This window comes from Aethalodelphis obliquidens, unplaced genomic scaffold (genome assembly GCF_003676395.1).
Source record: "Aethalodelphis obliquidens isolate GAN/ISIS:26980383/991018 unplaced genomic scaffold, ASM367639v1 scaffold11, whole genome shotgun sequence".
Lineage (NCBI taxonomy): Eukaryota > Metazoa > Chordata > Mammalia > Artiodactyla > Delphinidae > Aethalodelphis > Aethalodelphis obliquidens.
In genome coordinates this window covers 38,674,149-38,685,581 of record NW_020837955.1, presented here as the reverse complement: position 1 = coordinate 38,685,581, position 11,433 = coordinate 38,674,149, and positions in this window count along the sequence as shown.

Genomic DNA, 11,433 nt, shown 5'->3' with positions numbered 1-11,433 from the left:
GTGTGTGTGTGTGTGTGTGTGTGTGTGTGTGTGTGTGTGTTTACTGTCAGCGTAGGGGAGCCACGCTTGCACTCAACCATCCATTCAGCTCATCTGCTATTGAAATCAGAGGCCGGGGGATTCCCTGGCGGTCCAGTGGTTAGGACTCCATGCTTTCACTGCTGGAGTCCTGGGTTCAAGCCCTGGTCGGGGAACTGAGATCCTGCAAGCCGTGTGGCCAAAAAAAAGAAAGAAAAGAAAAGAAATCAGAGGCGGGTCAGCTAGATTTGGGCGGGGGGAGGGGGGTGGGGTGGGACCAGCTACATAATTTGCAGGACCCAGCGCAAAATGAAAATACAGGGTGCCTTGTTAAAAATTATTAAGAATTTGCAGAGAGCTGCCACAGAGCATTAAACCAAGCACAGGGCCCTTCTAAGCCCAGGACCTGTGTAACTGCCCATTTTGCAGCCATGATGCTGGCCGGTGGTGGAGAGGGTGGTGGAGAGCCCAGCAGCATTTGCTCTAAGAGCTACTACGTCCCAAGCACCATGTTGAATGCTTCGCAGATGCAATAAGTGGTATTTATTTGTATCATGCCTTATATCAATCACGTTAAATATTTCTCTTCAGTGGAAATTAATTGAGACAAATGCACGTCCCTTCCCAGCTGAGGAGTCCCTAAGCCCACTAGGTCTACCACCTGCTAGCTGACAGCCTTGAACCCAAACCTGACAACTTCCAATTCATGTGCAAAGGAGTTTAGCCGAACCCTGGGCGCTGCAGATACATGTTGTTATGGTTTTCCTGATGACCATCTCCGACATCAGAACATCACAAATTTCTTGTTTAGCTGATATTTAATACAAACACAGCTTTTTCTGCCTTACCCAGTGTGACTCTGCCAGAGTGTCACAAATATGTTATAATTTTTTGCCTGTCATCACGAAGACATTCATAGGAAATTTGAAAATGATTTATCAGGTCACTGGGCTTACCCTTTTATAGCTTTATGAACAGTAATTTCTGGGGGCCTCAGAGAGCTGCAGACCTGCCTGATCCAGGCCCCCCAAATACTGAAGTTACTCTAACTGAGCAGGCTTCAAGTTCCAAAGAAGAGCAGGACGATGGCTTAGTGTCGCTCAGAGAGGCCGGCAGAGCCCATAGCAGCCGGACGGAGGCTGTGAGCCTCAGGAGGATCCTGGATCCCCCTCAAAAAACCTATTAAAAGCCTTTTTGAACAATTGGGGAAATTTGAAAACGATCTGGGAATTAAACAGTGCTTCTCAAACTACCTGTGGTGAAGAACCAGTTGTTTGTTTGTTTTTTCGGTGTACCACAGATGCTTTTGTAAAATATAATAAAAGTGAGTTTCTTTTTTTAAAATATATTTTAAAATTTATTTATTTATTATTTTTGGCTGCTTTGGGTCTTCGTTGCTGCGCGTGGCTTTCTCTAGTTGCGGTGAGCAGGGGCTACTCTTCCTTGCGGTGTGCGGGCTTCTCATTGCGGTGGCTTCTCTTGTTGCGGAGCATGGTCGCTTGGCATGTGGGCTTCAGTAGTTGTGGCGCACGGGCTTAGTTGCTCCGTGGCATGTGGGATCTTCCCGGACCAGGGCACAAACCCGTGTCCCCTGCATTGGCAGGCGGATTCTTAACCACTGCGCCACCAGGGGAGCCCTAAAAGTGAATTTCTTGCAAAATAAAATTAAAATATACAAAAATGTAAGCCCAGATTTTTGATTATTAAACTTAAGAGATCTAAAATGACCCTGTCACATTAGTATGAAAGTTTCTAAAAGCTTGCTCTCACTTTTGGTATGTAGCTTGTTCCTGACCTATAACAAATAGTCTGCAGGTTGACCCCAGTGGACTGACCACACACTGAACAGCACTGAACTGGCAGCCCTTGTATTGAGATATGGTTAATATTCATAGGTGTGATAAGATATTAGGGTTTTGTAGTAGAAGATCTTTCTTCTAGGGAGACACATGCCGAAGAATTTAGGGAGGAAACATCAGGATGTCTGCAGCTGACTCTCAAATGGTTCAAGAAGAAAAAGTATCTACGATAGAAGAAGAGAGCGAAAGCAAATGTGACAAAATGTGAACAAATTGTACTAATATTAGAGGTGGTGGGCCTGTGTATATTCATTGTACTAAGTTTTTTTTTTCTTGGTCACGCTGCAAGGCATGTGAGATCTTAGCTCCCTGACCAGGGATCACACCCACACCCCTTGCACTGGAAGTGCGAAGTCTTAACCACTGGACCACCAGGGAAGTCCCTCACTGTACTATTTTATTTGTTTTATTTATTTATTTTTTTGGCTGCATTGGGTCTTTTGTTGCCGTGCACGGACTTCTCTCTAGTTGCGGTGTGTGGGCCCCAGGGCGCGTGGGCTCTGTACATGTGGCACGTGGTCTCTGTAGTTGTGGCACACTGGCTCTCCAGTTGAGGCGCATGAGCTCAGTAGTTGTGGCGCACGGGCTTAGTTGCCCTGTGGCATGTGGGATCTTATTTCCCTGACGAGGAATCGAACCCACATCACCTGCATTGGAAGGCAGATTCTTTACCACTGGACCACCAGGGAAGTCCCCTTCATTGTACTATTAAATCAACTTTTCTATAGATTTGAACAATCTTGAAATGAAAAGTTGGAGCTGGGGAGAAAAACTAGCAGACCACTGCTTTGTTTCTTCCCGGCACAAATTAAATGTGAGGGCAAGTCTCCAGAGATGCACAGACCTGGGGGCCAGATGCACTCACCTGTCCACATCCTGGTGAGCACTGGGCGGGCAGACAGCAGAGCTAGGGAGAGCCTGGGCGGCCGTCAGACCTGCAGTTTCATCCTGGGCTCCCCGGCCTGTCTGCTGAAAGGCTTTGGCAAGTGACCCTAATTTGCAGCCTCAGCATCCTCGTCTGAAATGCAAGGGCCGCCCTAGCTAACGTGAAATAATGATGCTTTCCTGGGACAAGTGAGTGCGCCATGAATGGTGAGTACTGGCAAACCTGGGCTCCCCTGGCCAGCTGACCTGATGAATATGGGCCTTATTTGTAGATTTTCAGGGATGCATGATTTTTTTTTTTTAAGTACAGAGTTCCCCAGGAAGGAGAAACTCACTGAAATCAGTTCCATTTTTAGGATATTTTGCAGGTGATGGAACTGCAGGCTGCATGACAAGCTTTAGACCGTAAACCCGGTTCTAGTTGGAGCTGAGTAACGCACCCTTTGATGATAGCACTCCTTTCCCTGCGTGCAACAATTCCAGGGGGCTGGCCACCCCCCGTCTCCATCCCCTCTCAGCCACTCTCAGCAGCTGCTTCACCATGCCCCACTGTGGACTGTGGGCTGAGTAACGTCAGTGGCCTGTATGACTCTGCTGTTGGTCATGATTGCTAACACATCTGGAGGACTGCAGGTCACAGGCCTGCCCCGCTACAGGAAAACTAACATTAAAATTAACATTCCAAGGGTAGGTCCCCGGGCTGGACATGTGAGGAGGTGTCCTCATAAGAGGCCAGGGGACTTTTTAGACTCATGTTGACTCAGTTTGACTCCATGGACCACTAATAGAGAATTCTAGGCTTCCCCATTCTGTGTTCCACTACACAGGATTGGGCATGTTTTATCTAGTATTTTATTCATTTTCCCAAAGTAACTGAAGTACAGTGAACTTGGAGGTTTGAAGAACTGCCCTGCATTCTAGGTCTGCCACTTGCTGGCTGAGCGACTCTTAAATAGGGCCAGCTGCTAATCTGTCAGGCCCAGTGCAAAATGAAGATGCAAGGTCCTTGCTCAAATTGTTCAGAATTTCAAGACAGCAACTGCAGAGCATGAAACCAAGCATGGGGCCCTTCTGGTCGTGGGGCCTGTGTGACTACAGGGCTTGCAGCCTGTGGAGCTGGCTCTGCACCTAATCCCCCTTCATTGTCTCACAGACAACTGGGGGGTTTACTCCCTACCTCGAATTATGGTGAGGATTGAATGACCTAATACATGTGCCAGTGCAGTTTCCCTGTGATCCTTTCTCCTGGGAGGTAGCAACCAGCCCAGGCTAATCTCGTACCAAGGGTTCAGCCCAGACCAGGCACAGAGCAGGCCGTCCTTCAATGTTTGTTGAGTAGTAGTACCTCAGTATGTCTGTTTATTTCCTCCATATGTTACACTACAGATTCACTCACTTCCATGATCAGCACGCTTGTTTTTGTTTTCCTAGGACTGGCGTCACTGTTTTTCAAAGGATTCAGGCAGTGTGTGTGTGTGTGTGTGTGTGTGTGTGTGTGTGTTTAACTAAAAAATAAAAGTGATGGGCTTAAACCCAAATGCCAATTAAATCCTGAAACTGAGAGCTTCAACCACTTCGATTGGTACCCCTCACTGCATAGGGCGTGAGCATAGGAGTTTTAACACGTGTTTGAAAAAGGCCACAGCATCTGCAAAGGCAAAAGTGTACTTGCTGATTAGAATTAATTACGAATCACATCATGATTATATTATAGCCACAACGAGCACAGCTCTTCCACAAAATAGCACGGCAAAATTCCAACCTCCATTCAGGACAGCGACTGAGAGCTTCCGATAATGTGGTTCTGAAGTGAGCTGAGCTCTGAGCAACAGAGACAGGCGAGTGACAATACAGTCAAGTCCAACTCCCAGCAACTCTCGCCGCACAGACCCTTGAAATACTCAAGTGCACACGACTAGTCCATTTTATTGCACAAAACAGTTACAATAAAAGAACCCACCATTATCTAGGGCCACTATCTTTTTTTCTATAACCGTTGGTTCCTGGGTTCCTAGAAATGAAACAGGAGAGAGATAGGGAGGGGAGAAGTAAGGCCCTTAGTTAGAAGTCTTTGATTAAGGCAGGGCGGAAGCTGCCGCCCTCCAGCAGTGGGTCAGTCCTGGGGGCCTTTTATAGGCCCCGGGTTCCAGAGACATCAAAGCTGCTCTCAGGGAGGTACGAAGCAGGGAAGGAGTTATGCCTTCCTGTTGAAAGGCTGCTAAACGGGAGAAAATAAGTGCCTTTCAGACTCAGCACTTCACACTGCAGCTATGGATTCCATTTTTTCCATTTCTTTTTAAAAAACTTTTTATTTTGAAATAATTCTTAAATGCACAGATAAGTGCATACAACCATCGCCCTGATTCACCAGTTTTTAACATTTGGCACATTTGCTTTATCTACACATTATTTTTTCTGAACTGTTTGTTGCACACATCATTTCCTTTTGCCCCTTTCCTTTTTTTTTTTTTTTTACATCTTTATTGGAGTATAATTGGTTTACAATGTTGTGTTCGTTTCAGCTGTACAACCAGGTGAATCAGCTATGTATACATATATCCCCTCCCTCTTGAGCCTCCCCCCACTCCCCTTTACTTTTTTAAGTTATAAAAATAATATAACAGAATGAAGATAAAAAACCTTTGAAGATAACCCCCAATCCTACCTCCCTTATACTAATACTATGTTCAATTTAAAATTACTTTATTCTCTTTGCCAGTTTACATATATGACTTTTGCACAGCTTGGATCTCTCTTTTTTTAATTAATTAATTAATTTATTTATTTTTGGCTGCGTTGGGTCTTTGTTGCTGCGTGCGGGCTTTCTCTAGTTGTGGCGAGTGGGGGCTACTCTTCGTCGTGGTGCTTGGACTTCTCATTGCAAGTGGCTTCTCTTGTTGCAGAGCACGGGCTCTAGAGCGCGGGCTTCAGTACTTGTGGCACGCAGGCTCAGGAGTTGTGGCACATGGGCTTAGTTGCTCCAAGGCATGTGGGATCTTCCCCGACCAGGGCTTGAACCCCTCTCCTCTGCATTGGCAGGCAGATTCTTAACCACTGCGCCACCAGGGAAGCCCCAGCTCTTGAAATATATTCATGGAGTGATTCATTCATTCATCCAAGAAGTATTTAACCAAGCACCTCTTACAGTCCAGGGCCTACAAAATGGATCAAACCGTTAGGTAATTTCGTGTTACAAAATGTGATAACTGCTATTGAGGGCAATTCGTGCAATTCTCTCCAAAGAAAAAGTCCCTTGCCCCAAGTCAGGGATGTTGATATCGTTGGGGCTTTTGTGGTATTTATTCATAATCTCCCACCAACTTCCAAAAAAATATTTTAGGTGGTTATATTAAAAACATTTATACAACCCTACAGTTAATCAAAAAGTCAACATGGGAATCAGAAACTTCTTCCAACAGTTTCTCAGACCGGTTTCTCCAAATCCAGGAAGCGATCCTGTGTCATCAGCGCATCATCATCAAGCAAAAACAATTTTATTGAGCTCCATTTTCCATCATATCTGTCATGGAAAATACTATCAAACAGCTGGTATTTTGCTGTCCAGATATAAAATTGTTTGAAAATATTCAATATGCCCTCTCAAACAACACAAACCAGTCCTCTCTCGGAGCAAGTTCACAATCACTTTTCACGGAGGAAGGAAAAGGTTGCTTCCTGGAACACGACAATAGGCTGGTTGGCATCCTTGGACTTAACATTTGACTTTGAGCTTCCTATGAGCCAGGCGACGAGGAATCATGGTGGCTTACACTTTTCAATTATCTGTTAAAAAGCAAACCCTCAGATCCTCAGGAAAGATGCCATGTACGTATGTGTGTATTTATAAACAGAACAGAGCAGAAATGACAGAAATTCCCATGCCCTGAGGAAGAATCTGGACCAGCTCTTGTTGCCCGTCCCCTCCCCTCATGTGTGTAGAGGGAGGAGGTGGTGCTGAGGCAAGTGACTGGACTGAAGGCCTGTGGGAGGGGTGCTCCCGCCGCACTGTGTGACCTGGATGGAACCCATGGCTTCTTGGTGGACACAGAAAGTGCCTGAAAGCTAAGAAGTACAGTGCATCCATGGGGGAAGGTGGCCCTGTGGGAGGGGCTGGGGCGGGTCATGTGTGCTATGGAGGACAAAGCAGCATCTCAAAGGGTCAGCTGCGCCAGGCTTGGTCAGCAGGGAACAGCTGAGTCCACAGGAAAAATGCCTCTGCCCTGTCTGTGCTGAGAGCTATACACTTGCTCCCATACTGCAGTACAGGGGCTCCTCTGGGCCAGGCCCCGCCACTGGAGAGAGGACCCCTCCCCCCACAGCGTTGGGGGAAAATGCCCCTTATCCGAATCCCAAATTCATGTACCCAGAAAGGAGAGAGACTCCTTGAAAAAGGGGAGAAATCACTCTGCTAAGGAGTTTGAACTTGAGGTGCCAAAGGAGACCTGTGAACCCAGAAGAAACAGAATCAAGAAGAAGACACAAAGTTGCCTTTCATTGGCAACGTCAAGCCGGACTGGAGGCTCCCAGGCAAGTAAGCTGAGTTCCCAGAATCAAGGAAAAGCCTCTTCTACAGTACATCCCAGGGCAGTGTGTACACTTCAAACTCCTCCCACTTCAGAAGCTTGATTAACAAGATTACCTGAACAAATGAAGTATTCTGGGTGATTGGATTTTTCTATTTAACCAAGATTATCAGGGAAAAAGTGACTACAGATCTTTTACAAGGCAAAAACAAAAACAACCCCCCCCCCAAAAGCAGTGTTAGATGCAACATTTTTGAACTCTTTATATTACTTCTTCTTCCTTGATATGAAAGTAGTATGTGGAACCCGTATTCTCAGCAACCATTTATTTTCTACTTTTGTTACCACAGCTTTTGATTGTTGTTCTGAAATTGATCCTCAGAGCCTTAAAATCCACCATGCCATATACCCATCTTTGTTGTTATTTTTTTAACCAGTGTCTGACAGCAGATTTATTTGGGGGGCTTTCCTTACTTTTTTCCTTTAAAGATTAGATTGAAGGCTTATTATTAAACAAACGAAGAAAGAAAAAACTTTCAAATAAGGAGAAGCTAAAAATACATTTTAAAAATAACTAATTTCGCTTTTTCTGAATCTATACTAATAATGAAGATATGTGTATGTAAACAGAATCAGGCAGATAGGGGACCAACCCCAGCTCCTCACTCACCAGCAGTGTGACCTTGGGGAAGTCACATGAAGTCTTTGACCCTCACTTTCTCTCATTTGTAAAATGGGGATAATACTAGCATCTCTCTTAAGCGGCTGCTGTGAGGATTAAAGATGCATGTCAAGGGCTTAGCCCAGTGCCAGGCACCCTAGTGAGTCATGGACCAACATTTGTTACCGCTATTATTATTTTTGTGACTCTTCTTTTTTGTGTCTTTCCAAATCCATGTTGGGACACCAGAAATTGAACCTGACCAGTTAAATAGGATTAGATGGGAGGAAGCATGGAGAGTACTGAAAAATTAGCATTTCAGTACTATATTCTATAAAGGTAACTGGTAGAGATAAAAATTAGTAAAAGGTATTTATTCTATAAATTATCTGAAATATAATTTAAAACAAAATGTTTTGTCTTTATCTTAATGTTTTTTTCCTTACTGAAAAATACCTTTAGGGACTTCCGTGGCTGTTCAGTGGTTAAGACTCCGTGCTCTGGTCAGGGAACTAACATCCCAGATGCTGCGCGACTCGGCCAAAAAACACCCCAAAACCAACCAACAAACAAAAAACCCCACCTTTATATATAGTAGAAAGTATAAACTAAGAGGTTTGTGAGACAAAAGCTACTTTGCAACATTTTTTTTAATATTCATTTACTTATTTATGTGGCTGTGCCGGGTCTTAGTTGCGGCACTCGGGATCTTTAGTTGCAGCATGAGGGCTCTTTTAGTTGTGGCATGTGGGATCTAGTTCCCTGACCAGGGATCGAACCTGGGCCCCCTGCATTGGGAGCGCACAGTCTTAACCACTGGACCGCCAGGGAAGTCCCCATTTCTTTTATATTGCAGTAAAATATGCATAAGATTCACCCTTTTTAGGTGTATGGTTCTGAGGCATTAAGCACATTCACAATTGTTGTGCAATCCATCACCATCATCCATTTCCAGAACTTTTTCATCACTCCAAATAGAAACTCTGTGCCCATTAAACAACTTCCCTTTTTCCCTTCCTCCCTGCCCTTAGTCATCTCTTTCATTTGTCTCCATGAATTTGCTTATTTTAGATACCTCATATGAGTGGAAACTTATATTTATCCTTTTGGTTCTGTTTTTCTTTCACTTAGCATAATGTCCTCAGGGTTTGTCCATGTTTAGCATGTGCTGGAATTTCTCCTTTTTAAAGGCTGAGTAATATTCCCTTGTGTGTATAGACCACATTTTGTGTATCCATTCATCCTTTGATAGATATTTGGGTTATTTCCACCTTTTGGCTGTTGTTACGAACACTGGTGTACAAATACCTGCTTGAGACTCTGCTTTCCATTATTCTGTGTATATACCTAGAATTGGAATTGCTGGATCATATAGTAAATTCTACATTACTTTTTGAGGAACTACGAAACTGTTTTCCACAGTGGCTGCACCAATTTATATTTACACCAGCAATGCACACGTTTTCTGATTTCTGACATCCTTACCAACACTTATTCTTTTCTGTTTTTTCGGGTTTTGTTTTGTTTTGTTTTTTGATAATAGCCATCCCGACGGACGTGATGTGGTATCTTTCTGTGGCATTGATTTACGTCTCCCTAATAATTAGGGAAATCTTCTCCTGTGCTTGTTGGTCATTTGTATATCTTCCTTTGAGAAATGTCTATTCAAGTCTTTGCTCATTTTAAAATGGAGTTTGAAATAACTCACATGTTGGGGGCAATATATGAGAAATAATTTTTGGCTCCGAGGATGACTTTTTGTTTTTTTTTAATAACATTCTCAAAACAAAGAACACAGTATTTTCTAAGGTCAAATTCATAGTAGACGTGAAAGTTGAACAAGTGATAGGAAAAGGCAGCTGACTTTCAGTGTGTTCTGGGTGAAAAGAGGGCCACTCAGAACCAAAGATCATCTGTGAAATAAGGAAGCAGAAAATCTTTATGGTTACCATAATGCCTAAGAAACAGAGAAAAGCATATAATAGTACCTCAGTAGCCTGGGGGTGGGCGGGGTCAGGGTATAACCGAGAAGTATTTCACGCGCCATGACTTTGAGGCAAAACTTGCTGGGGAGAGGCGAGAGCTGGAGATGCGGGGTCGCCAGAAGACGGAGGTCACTGAGAGCGCGGGTCTGGCAGTTTTTCAACTGAACAGCATAAGCCACTCAAGAGCCACTCAGCCGGCCTGGCCGGGGCCTATTAGTGCCAAGTAGAAAACCAGCTTCGGACATTTTAGCAACCGAATTTTGTGAACTAGCGAGTGTTAAATGCCTAGTCCCGCGCTGCCATCACTTCTAGGAGGTCTTCAGTAGGGGTTTAAAATCTGTTGGATGATAAAGCGATCATCCGGAGTCAGGGCCCCCAGTCCCGCAGGCTGACCTGGGCGCGCTTCAGCAAACGAGCAGTGCGCATTCCTTCCTGCTGTGAGCCGGCGTAGGAGTTTTTAAAACGTTAACAGACCGAGAGGCCTAGAGCAGCGCTCCTTGGGATGCAGAAAAGGGTTCAGAGATTTGGTGGTCCTTTCTCTGGCCCCCAGGCTCCAGCCTGTTTCCTCTGATTCACAGGGTGTGGTGCACTCCGGGTACGTGGGAGGCCAAACCCAGAGATTCGGCTCTGGGAATGGCAGTCCCTGCGGCCTGCAAAGGCCGGACCTCACACCCCTCCCCACGCCTTCCCTGCTCAACACCTCAGTCCAGTTCGTAACATCTCAATATGGTTTTTAAGCAGATCGAGACTAAGGGCTCTGTTCAGCCCACACAGGGGCCCTCGGAGGACGCGCGGCCGATCTCAGGGATGTGAGATGAGAGTTTGGGGGCTTCTGGGGAGCAGGGAGAAGAGCCCTCCCAGCCCGCAGCCGCTGGCTCCCTTCAGACCGAGTTCCAACGCCGCGGGTCACGGGCATGGAAGTTAGTCTAGCTGCGGCCGGCGCTCCGCCTGGATTCCAGGTTTGGTGTCCAGACACTAACCTTGGGGCGTCGGAGCTGTGCGCCAAGTCCAGGTCCCCGACTCTGGGGGCCCCCCGGCCGCAGATCGCCTCCGTCCCGCGAAGCCCGGAGCTCCCACCCAAGGCAAGGCTTTAAAAATAGCCCCGACGAGATTCAGGCAAGAGGAAGGAACATTTTTTTTTTAATGTGTAAAAAATGTTTTGCTTCTGGTAGGGAACACTACCGCTGCAAGTTCCAGCACATAGGGCTCCCTCCGCGCGCACCCACGGCCATCTCCGCCCCTCGGGCCAGGCGCGGGCACTGTCTCCCGGATCCGGATTTGGGGAGCGCAAGTGCCCCCTGTGGCCGGCCCGCGCCTGACCCCACGGGCCTGAGAAGACAGAAGCGGCCGGCGTAGGGGCCCGGGAGGAAGTTGGAGCCGCGGGGCCAGGAAGGGGGCAGGTCGGCGCCGCGGGCCTGGCGGGGGCCCCACTGAGCCAGGGCCACCCCGGGGCGCCGTGCCGAGGTCCGCGCGGACTCGCGTTCCCCCACGTGGCCGGCCGC